This window comes from Cupressus sempervirens, chromosome 7 (assembly GCF_028749045.1).
Source record: "Cupressus sempervirens isolate cs-2001-9-10 chromosome 7, ASM2874904v1, whole genome shotgun sequence".
NCBI lineage: Eukaryota > Viridiplantae > Streptophyta > Pinopsida > Cupressales > Cupressaceae > Cupressus > Cupressus sempervirens.
The window spans coordinates 511322938-511348258 of NC_143124.1; positions in this window are offsets into that span (position 1 = coordinate 511322938).

Genomic DNA, 25321 nt, shown 5'->3' on the forward strand with positions numbered 1-25321 from the left:
AGAACATCTATGGTTTGCAAAAACCCAGTGACTTTGTGGTGCATGTTCATGAAAAGGATGGTGATGATGAGGATGTAGAAGAAGAAGAAGAAATAAAAGATGATGAGATATATGATGTTGATCTTGATGATGAGGAGGAAGGATAGGAAGCCACTAAGGAAAGCCTTCCAGAAATATAAAGCATTGAAGAAACTAATGCAGAGAAGATTGCAACATTAGTTATGAGTTCATTTCCTCACTCTTTGAGAACAACCTTAGTGCAATAAGGATAAGAGAAGGCTTCTACAAAGTTGGTTTTGGTTACCACTACTACACCAAGCACCCAACCAATATTTGAATATCTTTTGTTAAGTGTTACATTGAATAAAGTACCCAACACTTCATCTACTAAGCAACAAGTTCTTCCAACATTAGGCTTGACCAAGAAACAATAAGGTATTCTTGTTGACAGTGTTATTTCTACATTTATCACTATTCCATCTATTTCTACAATAGTTTCTATTTTGATTGTATCCATTAGCCAGTGCAATGACAATTGAGAATTAGGCTCAGTTGAGCACTGAAGTTCTAAATAATTGTAAAGAAATTTTTTTTACCATTCTAAAGGTTAAGGGTAAAGAAGAAGAGGAAGAAAATAATCTAGATGAGGATATAGTTATTCCAAATTGGGACATCTCTATCCTCACCCATGATCAAATGGATACCCTAGGAGAACTCTTGAAGAAATGAGCTAAGAAACAAAGGCTTAGAGAAGAGAAGGAGAAGAAAAATCAAGTCCTTGAGGACATAAAGAGCATATTTTTTGATGCTCTAAGTATTGAAGTTGATATAAAACAACCTATTCTAGATCAATTAGCTGAAATTTGTCCACAAATTTAATGAAGATTTCAATGGACAAGAAAAACTGTTGCAAAGAGCTAAAAGAAAGTTTGAAAACAAAGTGGTTGGAGCAAGTTTCATTGAAGATTGTAATAGAAAAAGTAGAAATATCTAACATTCTTGCTTCCCTAGAAAAATTTGTCAATAATTTTGTTTCATTATTTGTCAAACTAAGTGACACATTTATCTTCACAAAGGAGATCAAGGATGTGCAAGATAGATGAGGATATGAAGGCAAGTGCACACCAACCATCAGTTGATCTAAGTTATACTTTTGCACATTACACAAGGATCAGATATCTAACATATCTTTAGGCGTAATTATTGAGAGAAGAAGTCAGAATCAAAGCCACACTTGTAGAAATTTAGGGCATGATTCTTCTAAACATGGATTCATTGCAAAAGCACATTGCACATGCAAAGACTCTCATCCATGATAATAACTTCTCCATAGCTGACCACATCATGGAACTACCAACAAAAGTAAAGATAGCCTTGCATGTAAGTAAGGTAAATTGCAATAGAATTGGGACAAGATTGTGATACTAATTCTAAAGGTACATTTTGATTTCTTGTCACAATTTGGCATTAACTTGTATATATTATACACCTTTGGCATTTATGTCAAAAAAGGGGAGAAGTAACTATGTTTAATATGCAAAAGGGGGAGAAGTAAATATGTTAAGATTATCTATATGGGGGAGTAGTATAGTTTATGTAGATATATGTATAGATAAGAAAAAAAAATCTTTACAAAAGAAATTTTGAAAAATAAGAAAAATAGAGTTTGCTACTGAGCTACATTAGTTGGAAGTAAAAACAGAGTTGAAGACACAGTATGGTGATAAAAAAAAAATTGACTTGTAATTTTGAGTATTCAGATTTTTGGTTTGATATGTGTTTTTTTCACTAATGCCAAAGGGGGAGATTATTGACATTAAGGTCAATTTGTCTATCAGTGACTCAACAATTAGTGAAATGGTGTCTCAGTTTCTACTAAGCTAAACATAAAAATTTTAGTTCATGCTAAGCTACACAACATCTATTGAGCATTAGAGACAATTTATAATATAACCCAAGTGTAGAAATGTCTACTAGGCTATCCAGTGGATGTGATGAAGACTCCAGTGTCAACCAAGCCTCGTAGTGTCTACTGAGCTCGTAGTGTTAACTCAATGAATCTAGTGTTGACTGAGTCATGAAGTGTCAACTAATTGATTCAATATCTACTAAGTTTCTCAGTGTTCACCAAGTCACACAGTGCTGATCAAGTTTGAGCTACTTGAAGAGTAATCAATATGGAACAAGCTTTAACTTCAATTGAGTGCCAGAGTTTGTCAAGCATTGATAGTTTTTTCCATGTATTAGAACATCACCAAGTTTTTCTTCAGAACTTGAGTTATAGTAGTTAGGATGGCTTTTTGAATTATGATGAATTTGGTATTGTAGTCGACTCTAGAAGGTAATGCATTGGATTGGTATATATGTAATGCATTGTATCATATCCAAATAAGAATGAGAAGAAGAAAAAGGAGCGTATTAGTGAAAATTAAAGAAGGTTACAAGTAGTATATGGGACAACAAAGATTTATCTATCATAGCCAGCTGATCATTATAATGTAAGGAATCACATTCAATAAATCAGAGTTGTAGATTAGAGATCAGCCACTAATTCATCCTACCAGGTGCATCAGTCCAATCCTTAAACATGGTAGACTTAATAGTCTTTTGCTAAATCTCCTAACAGAGTGCATACTTCATTGTATGTTTGTAAATCCTTTAACAAGGTGGACCTCATAGTCCTTATTGTTCCTAATAGGGTAGATCACCAAAAGTGGTCAGTTTCAAGCCTTAACAAGTTAACTTTATACAACAATACTAAAGCTTGTGGGTATCATCTTCACCTTAGTTTTACTTTCTAATTGGAAAGTTTATGGGTTACCATATCTTGTGCCAAAGTGTTTTGAATTTTTTATTTCTTTCATTATTTCACGAATATAATTAGATCAGAATTATCTATGAAGGATTAATTGGTGAAGTAAGATAAAGTTTTATTGGTTCCTAATTCACCCCTACCCTCTCAGTAACCTGGCCTACCTTATATTTCTAATAGATTCAACCATCATTCAAGAAATCAAAAGAAAGAGAGAATGTTATTGTTTTTGAAAGTGAAATGGGGAATGATGTTGAGTTGTCTAGCAATAGCAGCGTCGAGGCTTTGGAGATGGTAAATTCTTCTCCATTGCACCAGAATCACACTAAAGCATTTGGTCTTCCACCATGTTCTTTTGGAAAAGAAAGGGAAAAGTGTTGGGAAATAGATTCCAAAGGCTAGGCCATTCAAGAGCTAGTTGAAGGAATTTAGGAGGAGCTCCCATTGCTAAAGATTATGCAATTGTAGAGGGAGTTTCCATGATTAGACCACACAATTGAGTTTTTGCAATGGAAGCTCTAGAAGCTCTAGGGAAAGTCCAATGATCAAGCCTTCATGAGAAGTTTTATAAAGACAATGAATGGAGAAAAGGTGGTCACATATGTGGGGCTTGAGAGGATTTGTGAAGAAAATGGATGTATGACTAGTGGGATTGACAACAGAGGATGAGGTCGAGAGTTGAACCTATCATTTGCCATCTAGGAAGATCCATACTGGGATATGAATTCCCCTAACACCAAAAATCCTCATATTCCCACTGTTCTTGTAATGAATCCTCTAAATCTTGTCCATAATCAAGATTGGTTTATAGCTGGAAAAATTTGAGCATCAGTTAAGAGGTTAAAATAATTTGCTAAATCATTAGGAGAAGGAAACATTTTTGGCAACAAGGGAATTAATATTTTTGGAAGATAATAACATTAATGTTCATGATCATGTGCAGAATGATTTGATTGGAGTATTAGCTCGAGCATTGGGTTCTAGAAAAAAAAAAAATTTCTTATACATACATGTCGTGGAAGACTATGATGCATTTCCAAAACGTGATGCATAGTAATGTGAACTATATCCACACCAACATTCTTCCTTCAATGAAATTTCCTCTCAAGACATTCAACATAGAACAAGAAAATGCTTAAGGATGTGAACAATACCACTATTATAACCAATACCCAAACTAGAAAGTAGCTTCAACATATATGAAGGTGTTTGTGTTCTTTGCAGACAATATGGAATCCAATCAGGTGCAACTTAAAAAGATGCAAAAATTAGAGAAATTTAGGTGTTGACTTAGCATTTTAATGGGGCTCTTCCTGAAGAGTTTGAGTGGCTAAATTATCAAAGGGAAAAGACAATTGCATAGCCAAGTGAAAATTGAAAATGTCACAGGGAGATGGGTATAATTGTAGAAGGGATGTTGTTTACTATAACTCTAGACGAGGAGAAAATATAAAAAATTGACAATGAGAAATTTTATGTTTTGGTTTTAGAGCTAGCTAATCTTGTCCAAAAGGGGAGCAAAAGAATAGGAGAAGATATTTTTTGATTTTGATTTGATTCGGAGAAGGCTCATCTGGACTATGCTGGAACAAACTCTGGAAATGTTGAGATCTTATCATTTTTTTGTTGTCCTCTTAGATGCGATATAGGGAACAAGGGTGCCACGATGCATGGCTATGTCAGTTGGACTTCATGGGGGAGATTGATGGGATATGTGACTGTTCCTTCTCCCTATTGACTCTTCATATTCATAGAGTTCTATATAATGGTTGTGTACAACCCATGAAGGTATCTGTAATGCCTACTGGTACTTGACTTTTGTGATTTGTTTTGACCAGATTCTTTTAGGCATGTGCTATGATTATTTTTGATGATGATATATATGTTCATGTATTGACTTTTAGTTATTGAATGATGTTAGTTAGATGAATGATTTTTATGTGATTTCTATGGATACTTACCCCATACTTGCATGTGTATGGTGTGCATGTATGTTTTCTTTATGTTTGACATTTCTGATGCGGTTGAGAAAGGGAGTTGTGGTCGCCTGCCAGTTGGGATCTACACGATGCACCACTTCCGGCCATTGCCTATTTAGTTTAGAATATTATGTTTGTACATGCATGGATTTTATGCAGATTATAGGTACCAGGCATCGACTTCTTTGAATTGCCAAGATGAGTGTACCCTATTGCAGTATTTCAATGGTATAAGTGGAGAATAACTCTTGACTCTAAATCATAACTAAGCCAATTGTCCTAGAAAATAGGAAAAGTATCTGAGTTAGTTTCACCTTTTTGAATTCATCAAATGACATGAATTCATGACTTTAACCTTGGAATTTGATTTTTGTCCTTTGTCTTTAGTGGAGTTGTGGGTCTTTTGTGATTTTCTATTATAATTAAATCAAATTAAAAGATAAATTAATGATTTAAGTTGATGAAAATTTTATAAAGAAAATTTATATTTCATTATATTTAATTAATTGAGAAAGTAATTAAATAAAAGAATTAAATTTAAAGATTTTATAAAAGTTCTCTTTTTGACATATTTATATTTATTTAACTTAATGATAATTATTTAGAAGTTGAAGAGGTTTCAAGCACGAGTGGGCCTATATCAGGTTCCTAAAAAGTCTATGTGGTGGCCTTTGCTAGTTGGTAGCTCGCAGGCTTCGTGACTCATTGGGTTGCCTTGTAGGTCTGAAGCCCCCATAAAAAAAAAACTCTAAATAATGTTATTAATTAAGTTAATATAAATGTATTATTAAAAAAATCTTATGAATTAATTAAATAAAAGAATAAAATTTAAAGTAAAGTTATAGTTCTAATTTTGGCATATTTATAATTATTTAATTTTATAATAATTTATTTAGGAGTTTTATTTTAATTAATAAACTCTAAATAATATTATTAATTAAATTAATAAATATGATATTAAAAATGTCTCATGATTAATTAATGTGAGAAAGAAAATTAATTTAATAAAGATATTTTAATTTAAATTGAATAAAAATTGTATATAGAAAATTCAATATTTAATTTTTAAATGAATTAAATTTGAAAGATTAAATTAAAGTTCTAATTTTAGCAAATTTATATTTATTTAATTTAATAATTATTATTTAAAAATTTTATTTTAATAATAAACTCTAAATAATATTATTAGTTGAGTAATAAATATTATTTGAATAAAAATAAAATATTAAAATATGTGAATATTTGATTAATTAAAAACTAATTAAATTTATGCTTTAAATAAGAAGTCTAAATTTAGAAAATTGGTTAAAGAAAGATTAAAATATGATGTTATTTAATTAATTAGAAATTAATTAAATATGTACTTCAGTTTAAAATGTTTATTTTAAAAGTCTAATTTAGAAGTTGGATAAAAATAGAATTAAAATATTAAAATATTAAAGATTTAATATTATTTTATTATGATTATTTAATTAATAATTATTAAATTAGAGTTGCATTTAAATAATGAGCTTTAATTATTCTTATTAATTTAAATAATAAACTATGTTTTAAATAGTGCTTACACTAATTAATAAGTGGAGGAACATAAAATATAAAAGAATATTTTAATTAAAAGGTTCTTCAAATGTGTATGAAAGAATTAAATTTAAAAGATTTGATTGAAGTTCTAATTTAGGCATATTTATATTAATTTAATTTAATAATAATTTATTTAAGAGTTTTATTTTTAATAAACTCTAAATAATATTATTAGTTAAATTAATAAAAATTATATTAAAAGCATCTCATGATTTAATATGGGCGAGAAAGCTTTAATTTAATAAAGTGTGTGCATGAAAATTAAAATATAATAATTAAAGACAAATGGTTTTCACATGACTACATGATCAAAGCCTTGATTTGGGGGAAAAACTCTTTATTAAAGAAATTAGAGCTCATTTCTAGATACACAGGTTTGGAGGAGCCAATTTCCGAAAAGAGGGTTGTCGAAGGAAAAGGAAGATTCTTGCATGTCTGTGCATTCATTGTTTTAGCATCAGATCTAGGTAGGATTTTGTGGGTTTGTGTAGTAGCTGTTCATTTTTCTAATTCATGTCTTCTTCGTGTCTATTGCATTTATGTTTTTAGAAGTTCTCTGGGTTGAAACTCTTGTTTGAGAAAATTGATTTCCATTATAGAATTATTTGTGATTTAATATGAAAACCTTTAATAAATATTGAACTTTAGGGTTTTCAAAACTTAATGAATTATGAAATTCACTTTTGTATGTGCTTTATTTGATGTATGATTTACTGGTGTTGGTGTTCTTGGGTTTTTCTTAACTTTGGTGAGTCAGGATGTTTACGAGAGGCTTGGGGTTTGTTCTATGATGTCATGATGATGTTTGTATATGATCTTTTATACTCAACCATAGTAATGTGTCTGACATGCTCTATGAGATGTTTTGATGCATTGATTATTATTGCTTTCTAGTGTTCTTATTTGAAACTAAGGTGAATGGTGTCAACTATTTGATATAACCTTTCAATCTTCAATCAGTTGTATTTGAATTGTTTTCCAATCACTTTTATAGGATTGAGGTGTTTGTATGATTTGTTCTTGGTGATGTCATGTTAAGACATGGATTGGTTTATGTATACTTGATTTTGGGATCAGTCTTGTTAGGATGATCATTTTGGTGGAATCTGTGATTATGATTAGTGATTTTTAGTACTCATCAATTGATTGTTTAAGAACTGATGTATGGTATGTGGTCTTTTGTGGTCTTTTGATTTTACTGATCTTAGGGTAGGTTATCTATATGTAATGTCAGGAAGTGGCTTGCAATGGAGGCTAGGGTCCAAAGTGGCTGCCAGGGTAACCCATTGTAAGTTGTTTAATAAGTGAAAACACTACATTAAATGGAAATAAAATGAACATAATAAGAGTCTTTGTATTTCTTTTCCCATGCCTTGAGTGCTAGTACATACTAGGATGGGAGTAGAGAGGATTCTTGGTTGTGACCATGAATCATTAGTATGCCTTGTCAGTACAAAAGGATACTAGTGCCACATAGAGTCACTAGTTGGCCGAGGTCAAGTTAGACTACCAGGGTAACTCTAGTGTTGATTCATGTGATGATACTTGCCCGCTTGTATAGTAGATTTCCTATTGTTTGTGTTGCCTTTGGGATTAGTTGATACTTGTATCTTGGTACCTTTGAGTTAAATTACTTTCAGGAGATTCCTTGAACCTAGGTGTTGGATTTGATTGTTGAGTTTGTTACCTATTTGGGACTTGAGACTATCTCCTCAGTGTGGTGGGAATTGACCTTTTTGGGATTCATGAGGTCGGATGGTAGTGCTTTTTCTCATACCATTGAGATTTGACCTTTGGATGTCACTATTGGATGTGTTTGTGTAGATGTTCCTTTCTATCTGTTCTTGTATTTCTATGAAGGATGGTTGTACTATTATATTGTATTTGATTTCATAAGATCTTAATAGATGATGTAATTTATTTCATGATATATATTATTTCAGCCTTTCATACCCTGTGACCCATACAATGGATTATTGTGCATTCTTTTTATTGCCAAGTGGTGTCATATGTAATTGTATATTATTTAGATAGTTTCATACTGGTATATTATTATTTGGTGTGGATCTATTATATATTAAATTTATTATTAAAACTTAAATGTGATTCAACATATTGGGATGCTTAGGGCAAGTGCACCAAGTTGTGGTGCCAAAAAGATGACACCTTTTTAATTTTTTTCTAGCTTTACTAAGTGCATACGCACTATACTCTATAAAAACAACTTTTTTTATAAATGGGCTGCAAACCCGTAGCCCATTTCATTTTAGTTTCATTTTGTGAGATTTCCTCCTCACAACACATATGCATGTTGAAGGAATTGAATATTTTCACCACCCGCCTCCTCAAAAATGCCTCCTCGTCACCAAAGTTCAAGATCGAGATCATGTCGTATTTTTTCTACCCTTGTTTTTGCATTTTTTTGTAGGTTTTTTTCAATTTTTCTTTAAATTTGTTTATTTATTTAGATTGCAATTGGTTTTTTATCAGGAAATGTGAATAATGAACCAGCAAATCCCCAACAAGATCAAAATCAAAACCCTCCACAAGATGAGAATCAAAACCCTCTACAACTAGAACAAGAAATTCCGCAACCTACACTGATTGGAAGACCTCCTCCTGGCACACAAGACAACATAATAATTGAAATAGAAAGAGGTAAAAATGAATTAGAAGCACTCATTAGTAGGTTGAAAGCTTGTGGACAAACCAATCCAATGAGAGTGCACAATTGGCATCCTCCCTCGACTCCATTATGACCCATGTAGCTTCTGTTAGTGGTCAGTTGGATATTTGGCATGTTAAGAGGGAGAAACAAAAAATATAGTATGAAAACAAATTATCATATCAAGATGTAAAAGAAAATATATACCAAAAGGTAGCATTTGTGCATTATTTAGAAAGCCCAGTGAACAAAATACTGTTAGAGACAACTAAATAGTTCCCCATCCATTGGTGCATACACGATGGTATTAGAAATAACTTTTGGGATAGATGGTGGATGGTCTTCGATGCCTCTCCCTACAATAATCATGAGGTCCCAATGTATTTCTTAAAGAAATTATATTATGAATTTTTCCTTGGGGAGATTCCCAATTATTTTGATATATTAGAATCTCAGGGTAGAGGTGGGGGGTCATCATTTGAGAGGCCAGGGGCACGTCATGACCCTAATTTAGTTAGGGCACCTATTGTCAAGCCATAGGATGAGCATGTGATTATTCCTTCAGTTGTGAAGGAACATGTAGATACTAACACTCTAGGGACTATTAATGCTTTGACGCAGACCCCCATTCATTGCATGAGTCCATTAGTTGAGGAGGAGCCTTCTGTGCATCGCGGTCACATGTGCACATCATGTGGATCCTTATGCACATTTGGGAGTCATGCTGGAGAGAGTATGGATGATGGGCTAGTCACTAATCAGTTCCTAAATGAGACATTTGGCATTGACACATAGGTAAATTAAAATTATAATAAACTAATTTGATCACATTCTCAGATGTATAGTGAATAACTAATTAACTAGCATGTATTGACATTGTTCAAAATTCAGGGTCAGAGTGTTGGTGGCCCTAGTAGAGATCCCCCGACCCCATTTTTCGTCTAGTTGACGAGTCTAGAGGTATGTATCGATTTAATCATTTAAATTAATACATATATTTATTAATTAATCATATGAAGGATTGACAAAAAAAAATTTATGCACATGCATCAGTTCTCTATTGGACCATCAACATTCACTGGGGACTCCGAGCCTAGGCATGATATGAGCTTTGTAGAGGTACATTTGTTTCATGTTAATTTAATTCATTTAATTATATTTGTTTCATTTTTCATGTTACATGTAACGTGTATTGTATGACATGCAACTCTTGACATCTGAGACTCCTCCTCATCTTTGACAGCCCATCAATCGCGGAGTTGCTATAGAAATGGCTAGTTCAGAGCCATTGACTGAGGTATGAAAGAATTTTCTTGGTTTTAGTTTTTGTTTATAATAGTTAGTATCAAAATTTCTAATGTTATTTATAAGTGATTATATTGATTGAAATGTTGTAGGGCCTTGTTACACATGATCATTCGTGGACTTGCAGAGTGACTATTTGATGGTGGTAAGAAAATAATTAATTTTGTGTACATATATTTGATTTCAATAAATAATAATTATTGATTCATATCTACTTTATTTTTATCAGCTCGATTTAGAGAAGAGCCTAAACAAGAGGATGAGCGAGTGTTTGAGGAAGACCCCATCATCACCATCATCTCCCTCCACATGAAAACCGAAGACCTCTAGGGATTTTTTTCCTTCCCCTCGTGGGAAGGAGAAGATATAGTTGATAAACACACATGTATAGGTATCAGTGGACATATATGTTGGATTTTATGTCAGTGGACATATTCAATATACATTTGATGTATATAGGATATTTTATATTTGATGTATGACTTATATTTGATGCATGACGTTATTAGACTTATGACATTATTGGTTAATATATGATATGTTTCTTCATGTACGACATAATTTGTTATCATAATATATTATGTGTTTGTTAATGTATGACATTATTGGTTATTATTTTATATTATATATTTGTTCATATATGACATTATTGGTTATCATAATATGTTATGTGTTCATTCATGTATGACATTATTGGTTATCATAATATATTATGAAGTTGCATGCGTACTTGTACCCACACCCCTGGTAGTCATACCCATGTACCCAAGTACCAGGTACTCAGTGAAGAGCATCATAGCTAAGGACCTTGATTGAGATTTCTAATTATTTTTTTCAGTTTTTTGTTTGTGTATCAGCTCATTGTTTATCAAGCTTAATTCAATACCTAATCAATTTGAAACGTTGAAAGAATATTGATTAACAATAAACTTTATCATTGTTCAAGCATAAGTTTACCATTTCCAGTATGTCATCATCATATGATTTATGATCTTGTTCATGTTTAAAGTTTTCCTTCTCTATTATTTGTTTATCAAGCTTAATTCAATGCCTAATAAGTTTGAAACTTTGATACAATATTGATCAACAATAAACTCTATCAGTGTTAAAGCCAGAAATTTATCATTTGCAATATGTCATTGTCATATGATTTATGATCTTCTTGTTCATGTTTAAATTTTTCCTTCTATGTTATGCATCTAAACATTTATAAATTATTATTACAAACATATAACAAATTTGAAATTGAAAACAATGCATTACATTTGCAAACTTTATCACTATTCTTGATTTGAAAAATCATTCTCATGACTCATAAATTAAGATTTTCTATAAATATAAAAGTATAATTAAAAATAAAGTTTGACATACCCATGTAATCCCCATCCCCTATTATAAAAAATAGTTGTACCCATACCTGTACCTGTACCCTAAGTGCCCCAAGTACCCCTATCCCCATGCAACCTCGTATATTATATGTTTGTTCATGTATGCCATTATTGGTTATCATATGTTAGTGAATAGATTATCCTATGAAGAAATAAATACAAAATTAACTCTAAATGCCCAGATAGGAAGGTTGAATCAGTAGTAACAGTTGGATAGGTTATCATGGAATTGATAAACTTCCTCTAAATTTTATCAAATATAGCTCCCTATACATGATTTACAATGAATTAAATATGCATGCTTATAAATAGAAAGCAGAAAAGGTTTACAAACATCTACTCGTAAACATGAAATAGATGCAAAAACTAAGTGACTAAAAGAAAAGAATAGGAAATAACACAAAGTCTATTTTCCTAGATGCTACATTACAAAACAAATGAAAATCCTGAGAAAGAGAAGAATTAGAACTTTAAAGGTATCTTGAAATCAAATATATTCAAGAAATAGTGATACTAAATGTGTTTAGAGAAAACTGAAAGTTACACCAAGATAACAGTCAATGGAAAGAAATCTGCCCAAACTCGAAGTTTTGGTATACAATTTTCTCCCAAATCTCCCTTCCCTAACATGTATAAGATTACACAAACCTCAACACATATTGCACTAGAATCACTATCTGAAATAAAACAGAATCTCCCTTCAATACACCTAAAATCAAAATTTCATATTCTTACTAACACAAACTTCATAAAAGACAATAAAGATCAGCTCTTCTATAGTCCCAGAATCTGTTGTCTCTCTTTCCTATTGTAGCACCCCATTCTACCTCTAGAAAAGAAAAGTGGAACCCTCTACCTTTGGCTCTCTCCCTTTATATAAGTTTTCATCTTTTTGATGAGTCTTATTAGTTATAATTATTGATTCTTGAAAGAAAACCACCTCCCTCTATTCTCTTATACTTCTATATGTTTGTAATGCTTAATTCATAATTAAACATTTTATTATGATTCACTTTTAACATCACATTGGCTTCTTTTGTATGGAATGGATAGCATCTTTAGATTTATATTTGGTTCGGAAATAAGTAATGACACCTATTTAAAGGAATTTTTATCTCTCTCTCTCTCTCCCCTCTCCCATCCCCTACTCTCTCACTCTCTCTCCTCTCCCATCCCCTACTCTCTCTCTCTCTCTCTCCCATCCCCTACTCTCTCTCTCTCTCCCATCCCCTACTCTCTCTCTCTCCTCTCCCATCCCTTCTCTCTCTCTCTCTTGCTCTCCCTCTCCTACTCCCTCTTCGACCGCCTACTCTCTCTCCCATCCCCTACTCTTTCACTCTCTCTCCTCTCTAATCCCTTGCTCTCTCACTCTCTCTCTCCTCTCCCATCCTGTACTCTCTCTTTTGCTCTCTATCTTGCTCTCCCTCTCCTACTCCCTCTCCCACTGCCTACTCTATCTCTCTCCCATCCCCTACTCTCTCTCTCTCTTAGGATACTCTCTCTCTCTCCCCCATCTCCCATCCCCTACTCTCTCTCTCTCCCACCACTTGCTCTCTCTCTCTCTCTCTCTCTCTCTCTCTCTCTCTCTCTCCCCCCATCCCATTCTCTCTCTCTGTCACTCCTTACTATCTCTCACTCTCACACTCTCTCCCATCCTCTACTCTCTCTCTTACACACACTCCCATCCCCCTCTATCTCCCTCTCCGATCACCTACTCTCTCTCTCTCATCTACTACTCTCTCTCTCTCTCTCTCTCTCTCTCTCTCTCTCTCTCTCTCTCTCTGCCATCCCGTACTCTCTCACTCCTTCACACACACACACACACACACACACACACACACACACACACTCCCATCCCCCTTCTCTCTCTCCTCTCCCATACCTTACTCTCTAGATCTCTTACACACACTCCCATCCCCACCTCTCTCTCTCTCTCTCTCCCTCTCCCACTCCCTCTCCCACTACCTATTATCTCTAGATCTCTCACTCTCTTTCTCCCTCTCTATTCTCTCTCTCTCCCATGGCCTAATCTCACTCTCTCTCTCTCTCACATCCCCTACTCTCTCTCACACTATCTCCCATCCCCTACTCTCACTCTCTCTCCCATCCCATACTCTCTCTGTGCCACCCCTACTCTCTCTCACACTCTCACACTCTATCCCATCCCCCACTCTCTCTCTCTCTCTTACACACATTCCCATCCCCCCTCTCTTTCTCTCCCTCTCCCACTCCCTCTCCCACCACCTACTCTCTCTCTCTCTCTCTCTCTCTCTCTCTCTCTCTCTCTCTCTCTCTCTCTCTCTCCCCCCCCCCGCTCTCCCATCCACTACTCTCTCTATTTCACACACCTACACACTCCCATCCCCCCCCCTCTCTCTCCTATCCCATCCCCTACTCTCTAGATCTCACACACACACTCCCATCACCCCTCTCTCTCCCTCTCCCACTCCCTCTCCCACAGCCTACTATCTCTCTCTCTCTCACTCTCTCCCTCTCTACACTGTCTTTACCATCCCCTACTCTCTCTCTACCACCTCTACTCTCTCTCACACACTCACACTCTCTCCCATCCCCTACTCTCTCTCTTACACACACTCCCATCCCCCTCTCCATCCCTCTCCCACCACCTACTCTCTCTCCCATCCCATACTCTCTCTCTATCTCTCTCTTCCCTATCTCATCCACTTCTCTCTCTTTCACACACACATAACCATCCCCCTTTCTTTCTCTCTCTTTCTATCTCCTCTCCCATCCCCTACTCTCTCTTTCTTTCCCTCTCCCACTCTGTCTCCCACTGCCTACTCTCTCTCTCTCTCTCACTCTCCCTCTCTACTCTCTCTCTGCCACCCCCTACTCTCTTTCACATTCTCACACTCTCTCCCATCCCCTACTCTTTCTCTCTTACACACATTCCCATCCCCCCCTCTCTCTCTCCCTCTCCCACCACCTACTCTCCTTCTGGCTACTCTCTCTCTCCCCCCTTTCCCATCTCCTACTCTCTCTCTTTTACAAACACACTCCAATCCCCCCTCTCTCTCCTCTCCCATCCCCTATTCTCTCTCCCCTCTCACATCCCCTATTCTCTCTCTCTCACTCACACACTCTCATCCTCCTCTCTCTCTCTTGCTCTCCCTCTCCCACTGCCTACTCTCTCTCTCCCATCCCCTACTCTCACTCTCTCTCTCTCTCTCATCCCCTACTCTCTCTACCACCCCCTACTCTCTCTCTCTCTCTCTCACACACACACACTCTCTCTCTCATGTCCCCTACTCTCACTCTCTCTACCATACCATACTCTCTCTACCACCTCCACTCTCTCTCTTACACACACTCCCATCCCCCCCTCTCTCTCTCTCCCTCTCCCACTCCCTCTCCCACCACCTACTCTCTCTCTCACTGTCTCTCCCATCCCCTACTATCTCTCCCTCCCTCTCTCATCCCCTACTCTCTCTCTTTCATAGAAACACACTCCCATCCCCCCTCTCTCTCCCATCCCCTACTATCTAGATCTCTCACACACACTCCCATCCCCCCTCTCTCTCCCTCTCCCACCACCTACTCTTTCTCTTTTTATCTCTCTCTCTCTCACACTATCGCTCTCATTCTCTCCCTCTCTACTCTCTCTCTCTCTCTCTCTCTCTCCAATCCCATACTCTCTTTGCTACCCCTATTCTCTCTTACACTCTCTCTCATGTCCTACTCTCTCTCTTACACACACTGTCATCCCGCCCTCTCTCTCCCTTTCCCACTCCCTCTCCCACTACCTACTCTCTCTCTCCCCTCTCCCATCCCCTACTCTCTCTCTTTCTCACACACACACAAACACACACACTCCCATCCCCCCTCTCTCTCCCCTCTCCCATCCCCTACTCTCTCTGTCTCTCACACACACACACACTCCCATCCTCCTCTCTCTCTCTATTACTCTCCCTCTCCCACTCCATCTCTCACTGCCTACTCTCTCTCTCTCTCTCTCTCTCTCTCTCTCTCTCTCTCTCTCTCTCTCTCCCCCCCCCCCATCCCCTACTCTTAATCTATCTCTCCCATCCCATACTCTCTCTTCTCCACCCCTACTCTCTCTCTTTCACACTTCCTCTCTCTCCCATCCCCTACTATCTCTCTCTCCCCTCTCCCATACCCTACTTTCTCTCTTTGCCACCACTATTCTCTCTCACACTCTCACACTCTCTCCCATGCCTTACTCTCTCTTTCACACACACACTCTCATCCTCCTCTCTCTCTCTTCCTCTCTCACTCCCTCTCCCACTACTTACTCTCTCTCTCTCTCTCTACCATCCCTTACTCTCAATCTCTCTCTCCCATCCTGTACCCTGTACTCTCTCTACCACCCCTATTCTCTCTCTCACACTTCTCTCTCCCATCCCATACTCTCTCTTTGCTGCCCCTACTCTCTCTCTCTCACTTCCTCTCTCTCCCATCTCGTACTCCCTCTCTGCCACCCATACTCTCTCTCTCACTTCCTCTCTCTCCCATCTCCCTACTCTATCTCTCCCCTCTCCCATCCCCTACTCTCTCTCTCTCTCTCTCTCTCTCTCTCTCTCTCTCTCTCTCTCTCACACACACACACACACACACACACACACACACCCATCCTCCCTGTCCTCTTTGTTTCTCTCTCTTGCTCTTGCTCTACCTCTCTCCTTCTCTCTCTATGCACTATTTAGATCTCAACAGTGCGTGCATACCAAAGTGCACACATGCTATTAAGACTTAATTTTAAAAAGTTTAAAATAGTGTGTGTGCACTATAGTGTGCCTGCACTATTCAAAGCTTTGTATTCTACCAAGCCTAAGGCTTGGTTTTGCCTTGGAGATCCAACCCAAAGGTTTGGAGTCTGTAAATTGGTCTGAGACATGTTTTGCTACAAACATACAAAAAATGATTAATTTTCCTTGTGTGCTCTCCTTCAAGTTTCCTCATGGTTGAGCATCGATAAAATCAAGTTGCATGACATTGTAGGTCTCTTTCTTAACTATATAACCATATAATTAATTTTTTATTTGAACTTTTTCAATCCTTTCATCTATAATTTTTTTTGAATTTATGTCCACTTTTTGTCAAAAACCAACATGTACTAATTGGGCTATAGATTTTACCTCATTCATCAAATTTTGCAACAACTTAGTTTTTTAGAAACTAGACTCCATTCTACACACTTTGAAAAAAAGAATATTTGATTTTAGATTAGTTTTCAATCATTTATAGGGAGAGCACACAAATATTTCACAATTTTGGGATGTTTTTAATTAAAAAATTCATTAAAAAATACACATTATAAAATTAACCAAAAAATTTGGGATAAACTACATAGTGTTAGGTAACTTTTGACTAGAGTGATTAAAGAATTTCAAAAGAAAAGTTAAAATTTTAGGGGGGGCACACTTTGTACTGTGTTATTTTTTTCTAGAATAAATAGTACCACTTTTTGTGGCCTCCTTTTCCAAGGACCTAAAACTAAACCATTTTGAAAATAAATTAGTAGTTTAGAAACTAGATTCAAAGGACTACTACTTTTATTTTTGTCATATCTTAAAATTTTGAGTGTAACTATCTTCAAATTCTTGTTGAAGTTCAGAAATTGCTGATTTCAGAAAAGAAGGTGTCCACTTATACCCCCTTTTTGGCACAACTTGGTGCACTTACCCCTTCAGAATTATAATCTGTTTCGTGGTATGTGTTTATGTGAATGTTAATTTCTTCTGCTATGTTATAACTATTGTTATTAAGTTATTATCTTTAACTTTAAAAAAAATGTTTGTCAAACTTAGTGAAACTTTAGGTTAATTGTGCATTACAGATTTATTAATACAAGTAATTCCTTGTTGGAGTGTGGACACAGGCAAAGTTTTGTTGAACCATGATAAATATTTGTGTCATAATATTTTATCTTCTTCATTGATTGATTTTCTTTTCTCATTTTATTATTTACAAAGGGAAACCTTAAGGTTAAACATCACCCACTAAGGAGAAAATTAAGCTTGGAAAAAATAAGTCAACTTGAACTATTTAACACTTTTAGTGATCGAATGAAGCTTTATGTGTGATGTTTAAGATGTCTGAATAGAAATATGTGTAACTTTTAGAATCATTACAAACACCACTATGTTTAACCTGTCCAAATAGCAAGTACGTGTAACTTTTAGAGACATTACAAACACCCTAGAACTTTATATATGAGACTAGGGTATGAACTTACAAACAATTATCCAAATATTAATGAAAGTAGAGAATAAACATTAAATTTAAGTAAAACTAAATAAATTCATAAATCATCAAGAAATTTGGTTGCAACCATGACACTCCTTTGGTCATTAATGGCTTTTAGTTTTCATTTTAGTTAAAATATTGATTTTCTATATGAATTATTTAATAAATTATAAAAATATAAATTAAAGAAAAATATAAATTAGTAATATATGTAAATCACAATTTTATTTGACATTAAAATATATAAAATTAGAAAATAATTGTTAATTGTTAATAAAATAAAAATTAATGTTTGTATTTAAGATTTAACAAAAATTGGCCTATCAATCTATGCAAGTTGTATTCTTGTCAAGAAACAAGTGCCATGAAGTGGCTTGTCAGTATAATAATTTAATTAGATAGAGTAGTAAAATTAAAAATTAGATAATGTTTAATATAATTTAATTAATGTTTTAATATTTGATTAATATGTAACCTTTTAAAATAAACCTCGTAAAGTGCATACATATTTATATATTTGAAAAATAATAAATATTAATATAAAATTATTATAATTAAAAATTTATAATCTTAATGTAATGCTACTATTATAACTTAGTTGTTTTTAGTGTATGTGTATTTTATTTAAATTTAAAAACTATTCAATAAATTTTATCTTGTTGCATATTTTAATTATTATTTTTAGGCATGATTGTTCAACAACTCTCTTAAAAGAATAGTAGGATAAGAGTTCTCAAAATGTGGTCAAGATCATTAAATTACCCATGCTAAATTATCGCCTTGTAGTACAGGTAGTGATTCATAGAAATCCATCCCTATAAGATTTTATATATATATATATATATATATATATATATATATATATATATATATATATATATATATATATATTTGATTTTAGAAATTACAAAGCTCACAAATATACATTAGAATGGTAAAATATGGAAATTCAAAACAAAAATACATAGATCTAATTGGTTGAAATTAAAAAGATTAATCACTAGATAAGTAGATGAAATAGTATAAATCCTAGAGCAAATACAATAAGGTTTGATGAAAATATGATGGAATGCCATAATAGGAACGATGCTATCCTCTCATGGAAAAGTAAGTTGAGTGGGACTCTTATGAATGTTTCCTTTAATAATTTGTATACATCTTTCGAAAGGATTTAAGTGACCTAAAATTCTTTTTAAAATGCATTATGACGAGATAAACCCTAATGGAGGGCCTCATCACTAGCTTACTTCAAGAATGGAAAGGGTGCAATCATGGGATAAGAATGGACATGACATAGGTATGACCATTTCAAATCGGAAAAATATCATGCAATTGTAGCTATAGTTTTTTCTCAATTAATAAGAAGTATAAAATACTGATTAGGAAAAAAAAGTAGATTATTTTTACATACACATTCATTATAGAAAGAAAACACATTGCTACCTTCAATTAACTTCCAAATCCATTCAACTTGAACTGACCTATTCGTGGATGCATGGAAAGAAAATAGATACAGCATGTCACAAATAGAATTTCAACCAACTCAAAATAATTCAAGATTAATCATAATGGTCTAAAAAATACAAATAATAACTCTCGGTGACAAAAAAATAAAAATTTGTACTCCCATCTTTTTCACCTTCAGTCATAATTTATACTCAATTTGAATCTTTGTACACCATAGTTAACATCACAATCATGAGAACATATGATTACTAACATTTTTATGATATACTATGCTTTTATCAACTCTATCAGGTATTTGCTTACCAAATGATTGGAAGCCAATCCTTAATTGTTTTGGCAATAATATTTCAGTCAGCGATGAACTTGAGAATTTTCTCCTTCCAGAAACTTTAGCTATTGTTTCATAGAGATAGTTGTCTGTATCATAGCTTTCAAATTTTTAATTAGCATTCTCCTATTCTGGCTTTTTAAATAACATGTTGTGAGCTCTCACAATATTCTCTATCAATCTTTCCTGTAAATCATCCTTAAACATCACACATTATGGGAAGAATTAAGTTTGGAAAAAATAATTCAACTTTGACTATTTAACACTTTTGGTCTAGGAATTAAGCTTAGTGTGTGATATTTAAGCCTTTCCCTTCAGTAATGCTTAATTTATCGGTATTCTTTGATTTATCACTTATAAAAAGAAATCAAACAAGCAATATATATTTTTGTCACTCAATCCATTCAATTGAAACAATATATATTTTTGTTACTCAATCCATTAAAAAATTTGAAAATTGAGCAAATTGAAACGTCCAAAACTTTACTAAGACTATAACTATGGCTAAAACTAGTTAGGATATCTAAATAATAGTAATAATAATAAATAATAGAAATAGATAAAAATTAGACAGAGAATAAGTGGCTTGAATAAGTCTACCACATTGTAAAGTTTCAAAAATTTCTATTAAAAATCATTTGGGCCTTTTACAAATATAATTTCTAACCTTTCTTATTCTAACTTCAAATATATTTGTGGTGCTATTAATAAAGAAAATCTAACACTTGTAAAACAATTTGACATATCAAAGAATCAAGATTCATTGTTCTATTGAATACACTTTTTTAATGTGAAATTGGATAATAAAAAACCTATAGGCAAATGAGGAAATAGGGGTTACTAACATTTTTTGAAATATCTATTGTCACAAAAGTTTGCACCAATGTCCAAAGTCTTTACCTAAGGACAACCTTGTGAAACATGGAAACAACCTCCAAGCTGTGGGACTTGAACTGTGAGGTTGAGTCTCTAGAGAAGGTTGGCTTCCTTTACTATCAGGGTGCACCTAACTACTCTTGGAGAGGAAAAGGGAGAAGGAAGGCATAGAATCAAATCTACCTATTCTAACCTAAGGGGGTGATGCACCAAAATATTGTATTCAAACCAATCTCTACCCATACATGCACTATTGAACCATCGTGACACTAAAAGATATACACATCCAGACTTGCTTTAATCTAACAATCACATGCAGATTGGAAAACACAAATGAATGACATAAAGAAAGAGAGGATTCACTTATATACCATTCATAGGCCAAAAGAGATATAGTCATGCAAGATTGCAGATATCCACAATACACCAATGAGAGAAAAATAGTTCTTTCACTTTACATCAATGGCTAAAGGAGATAAGGCAGAATGTCATACAGTTCAGAGGCAAAGAAAATTTACACTGAAGTTGCAAAGCAATATCAAAGAAGTCAGAGAAGAGTCAACCAGAACAAAATCTACAAAATTGCCTTTATAGCTCAAGCATAACCAAGATATTTTCTTACTAAAGTTACTCAACAACCATTGCCATTAAGTCTTACAAAGAATAATCATGCAGATCTAGGGCAAATCTAACCTTGGCACATACTTAGATACCATGAAATCTGATCTCTTGTTGAAAAAGGGCCTTGAGAAGATAGAAAACAATACCATTAAACCATTCTAACCTAGTAGATGGGTAGGATCAAAGGCAATGGAGTTTTTTCCTCCTATCTACTAGGTTCAACAGTTATCCAAGAGTGGTTGGCATTGATCATAGGGATTAGATCACGTGGGAAAATTTGACCTCCTTCATTTCTGGTTCATGAATCAGTAAAAAATAACAGTCAATAGAATACTGCAATCAAAATGGGCCACATGGACCAATTATTTTATTTCATTTTGCCACTCACAAGGTCTTCTCGAGTTTGACCACATCTAACTGATTAACTGCACCACCTTTTCAAAACCTTGACTGTGATGGTCTCATAACTACCAGCCTTAATTGCCAATGCTAATTGTAGCATTATCTCCATGGGCCTACAAGGACACGTGTCCTTTAGGTGCTTTTCCACATTGCTTAATCTCCTTGCATCTTGTTAATGTGGGGAAGCGCCAACCCTTGATCCTCTTTAAATCTATGGTGATCATAAATTTTGCATGACTGCATACTTAGTTACTTGGACAGACCAATGAAACACTTCCTCTACATTCCACCTCACCTGACAACTACCATGAAAGATGAGCTGCTAACTTCCTTCTGAGAAGGGTGGGCCCACGACATCACATTGTGCCACACATCACAAGGGGGCTTGCCCGCATTCCTTAAAACTCATGCACTTTCATATTGTGGGCAAGTGCTGATCATAGATCTACAAAAGAATGATGATAGGAAAGATTTGTATTTATATTATGCTTTCCATTAAATCTTTTGGGCCCACGAACCACTCAGCAGCCACCTCACACTACCTAGCGCTACGATGACATGTGGCAGCAAGGCACTTGCCCGCATTGCTTAATTTCCCTACATCTTCATATTGCAAGGAAGTGCCAGCCAATGATCTAATCACATCAGACGATGTTCATAACATGTGCCCCTTGAACCTATGTGAATATCCGTCATGATTTTATCTAGACATGTGTCACCAGGGTGCTTGCCTTAATTGTCAGAAAGTCTGACAAAAGACAAAATGTAGGAAAGTGGGCACTAATCAAACTGCCAGCTAGACTGACCCTCCTTTCTGCAGCCCACACAAAATGAAAGGACCCACAAATCCATGTGTTGCAAAGGGGCTTCCTTGCATTATGTAAAGGTAGTGCATTTGGAGAATGTGGGAAAGTGCCCACTGTGGATCTATGTAAGATTCGACGACACAGAAAGTTGCGGGTAAGCAGAAACAAATTTAGGAAATAAAGAAGTACCATAAAGTTTTATCTTTTTATTTTTTTGATATTTCCATGGTGTTAAAATAATATTAGAGATGGAAGGTGATCATTGGGTGGGCCGAGGTATCTGAATTCAAATTTTGGCAGGAGGTAAAATAGGTAACAATATCTTACGTCAATTTTTTTCTTTTGAAAAGAACTCTTTTTCCTTGAACACCATATACTAAATAAATAATTTGGAATGTCTACTTCTAATTTCTTATAGAGAATAACTATATAAGGTCAAATAAAATGTACCTCTTACACTAATTTTAGAAGAACCTCTCCTAAGAAAATGAAATCATTTGTATTTGATACACCTTATTATTCATATAGTTCCCTTCTTGTTCAAGCTCTTGCTTTATGAACTCAATGACACGTGTTAACAAAATCCAACATTTTCAACTAGAATCTACAATTAGGTAGGAAATAGTTTGGATTTTTGATTTGCAAAAAATACATTCATGAAAAAAACTTTCACACTTTTAGACTATTGAAACAAGATTTAACCTAAAATAATATTGACACTTTTTTGACTATCAAAATACAATTTAACCTAAAATAATATACTCAACATCTTATATTAAAAATTTGATAACCAAATAGAAGAATAAAACATCTATATATAAGATTTCCTATATCAACTACAACTATCAAGATTCAACCTTCAATTTGATATTTTTTAAATATATTGAGGACAAAATACTTGTCATATATGAACTAAACTCACAAAGACCAAAAGAAGAAGAAGAAGAAGAAATTAACTACATATAAATAGTCATAAGAGTAATTAAACTAAAGGTGTACCCTTTCTCAACAATCTTGACTCACTTTTCCCATTGATGATTGTCACTGCTTAGTATGTGTGCAAGATGATGGTGGCATTATGTCCATCCATTCCATTCTAGCTCCTTTCATACATGCTATGTTGATAATCATTTATATGGAAGGTTTTCTGGTTCATTACCCCACCAAAAATATGGAGGCCACTGAGCTTCTTGCTGGGCCACGAAAGTGTTAAAATGATTCCATGAGAAGACGGTGTGGAAAATGTTTTAAAAAATTCTGGCAATCTAGGAGATGAATGACCAACAGAGGTCACCGAGCTTGGCAAGAACTATAACCGAGTATGCTCAGTTCACACAAAAATGGTTGACACAACTCAGTCAATACTATGGAAAGTCAACTCGGTTAACAAAGGAATAGAATGAGCCTATTCTACTCAATCAGGTAAGGATTGAGTGAGCTCAGACAACACAATGACTGAGTGAACTTGTTTGCGATAGTGATAAAGTGAACTTGGTTAACACTGCCAAGAGGAGGATTTTATAGCTCACTCCATCAAACCAAGGAAGCATGAGAAACAATAGAAGGACCCCCCAATCTAGACAAGGGTGAGGTGACATGCAATTGGAAAAGTGGGCCAAAAGAGTTGCATGTCAAGGAATCATAATCAAGATGTACAAAAGAGTACATATGTGTGTACTAAGGTGATCAATCTCAGACACCTCATGAGGTGAATGTCACAAAAGGGAAGCTCACTAGACAAAGGAAGATAGAAAATAAAGGCAAAAAATCAACCCCCCATGGCACTTTAATTAGAGTAGTGCATGTACAATAAGGCATAAGATATGGTGAATTCTAACAATACAATAATCTGCATGAGTGTCCTCAGATGACACTACTCAAATTAGAAGGCAAAACAAGGAAAAAATATTGAAACGAAGATACATATGCAATACAACACTTTATCTTAGTGGGGTGAGTGCACCAAGATGGTGTACAAAAAGTGGGGTATAAGTGGACACCTTTTTTTTGAAATTAGGTAAACCTAAACTTGGACGAGACATTTGAGGGTCATCTACTAAAAATGACAAGATATATTATAAAACACATAAATTGTAGTACTCTGAATATTCTTTCTAAACTACTTGACTTTTTACAAAATTGATAAGATTAGGTGGGTCAAACCCTAGGCACATGAAAAATAGTCCCTGATTTCTTTAGAAAACATAACAGTTATTTTCGTGTACAACACACAAGATTGAGCCATATTTAGTATCTTTCATATCCCTTTGGTAGGATGACAGATAAGATTCATATCAAGAAGTGTGTTTTTTTTGTAATTTTATGATGAGTATTTATTTTATTATGAATTATTGAATTGACTACATCTTGAAATTTTGGTACCTATTCATGTGTTGAGCATAACTTGCATCAAAATAATTGAAAATGAAAACCTTTTTCTTAAAAAGTGTATAGAATCAAGTGTAGAATGGTAATATATAATTTATTTTGAATTTGGTTAAGTATATAAAAAGTTGTTAAAAAATGGTAGACATATGTCTATGAGGAATGTCAAGGCATTAGTAAAAGTAATTAAAGTTTACAAAGTTAATGTTTTCCAAAAAAAGAAAATTTTATATGGTTAGAAAGCTATGAAGACGTGTAAGATTATGGTGGTAATTTTAGAGATACCCACTTCACCATTAGAAAACTTGATGAAGGAAAAAATGTCGAAAGGAAACAAATTGGAGGGAAAACAGTCTCCCAAGCCTATGGATCATTTCCCTATGCTATCACCAAGCCATAACCAAATTGGGTTTCTAGGATTCAAATAACCCGATGGGGTTATGAAATGAAAAATTGTATTCAAAATATGATTAGGTCT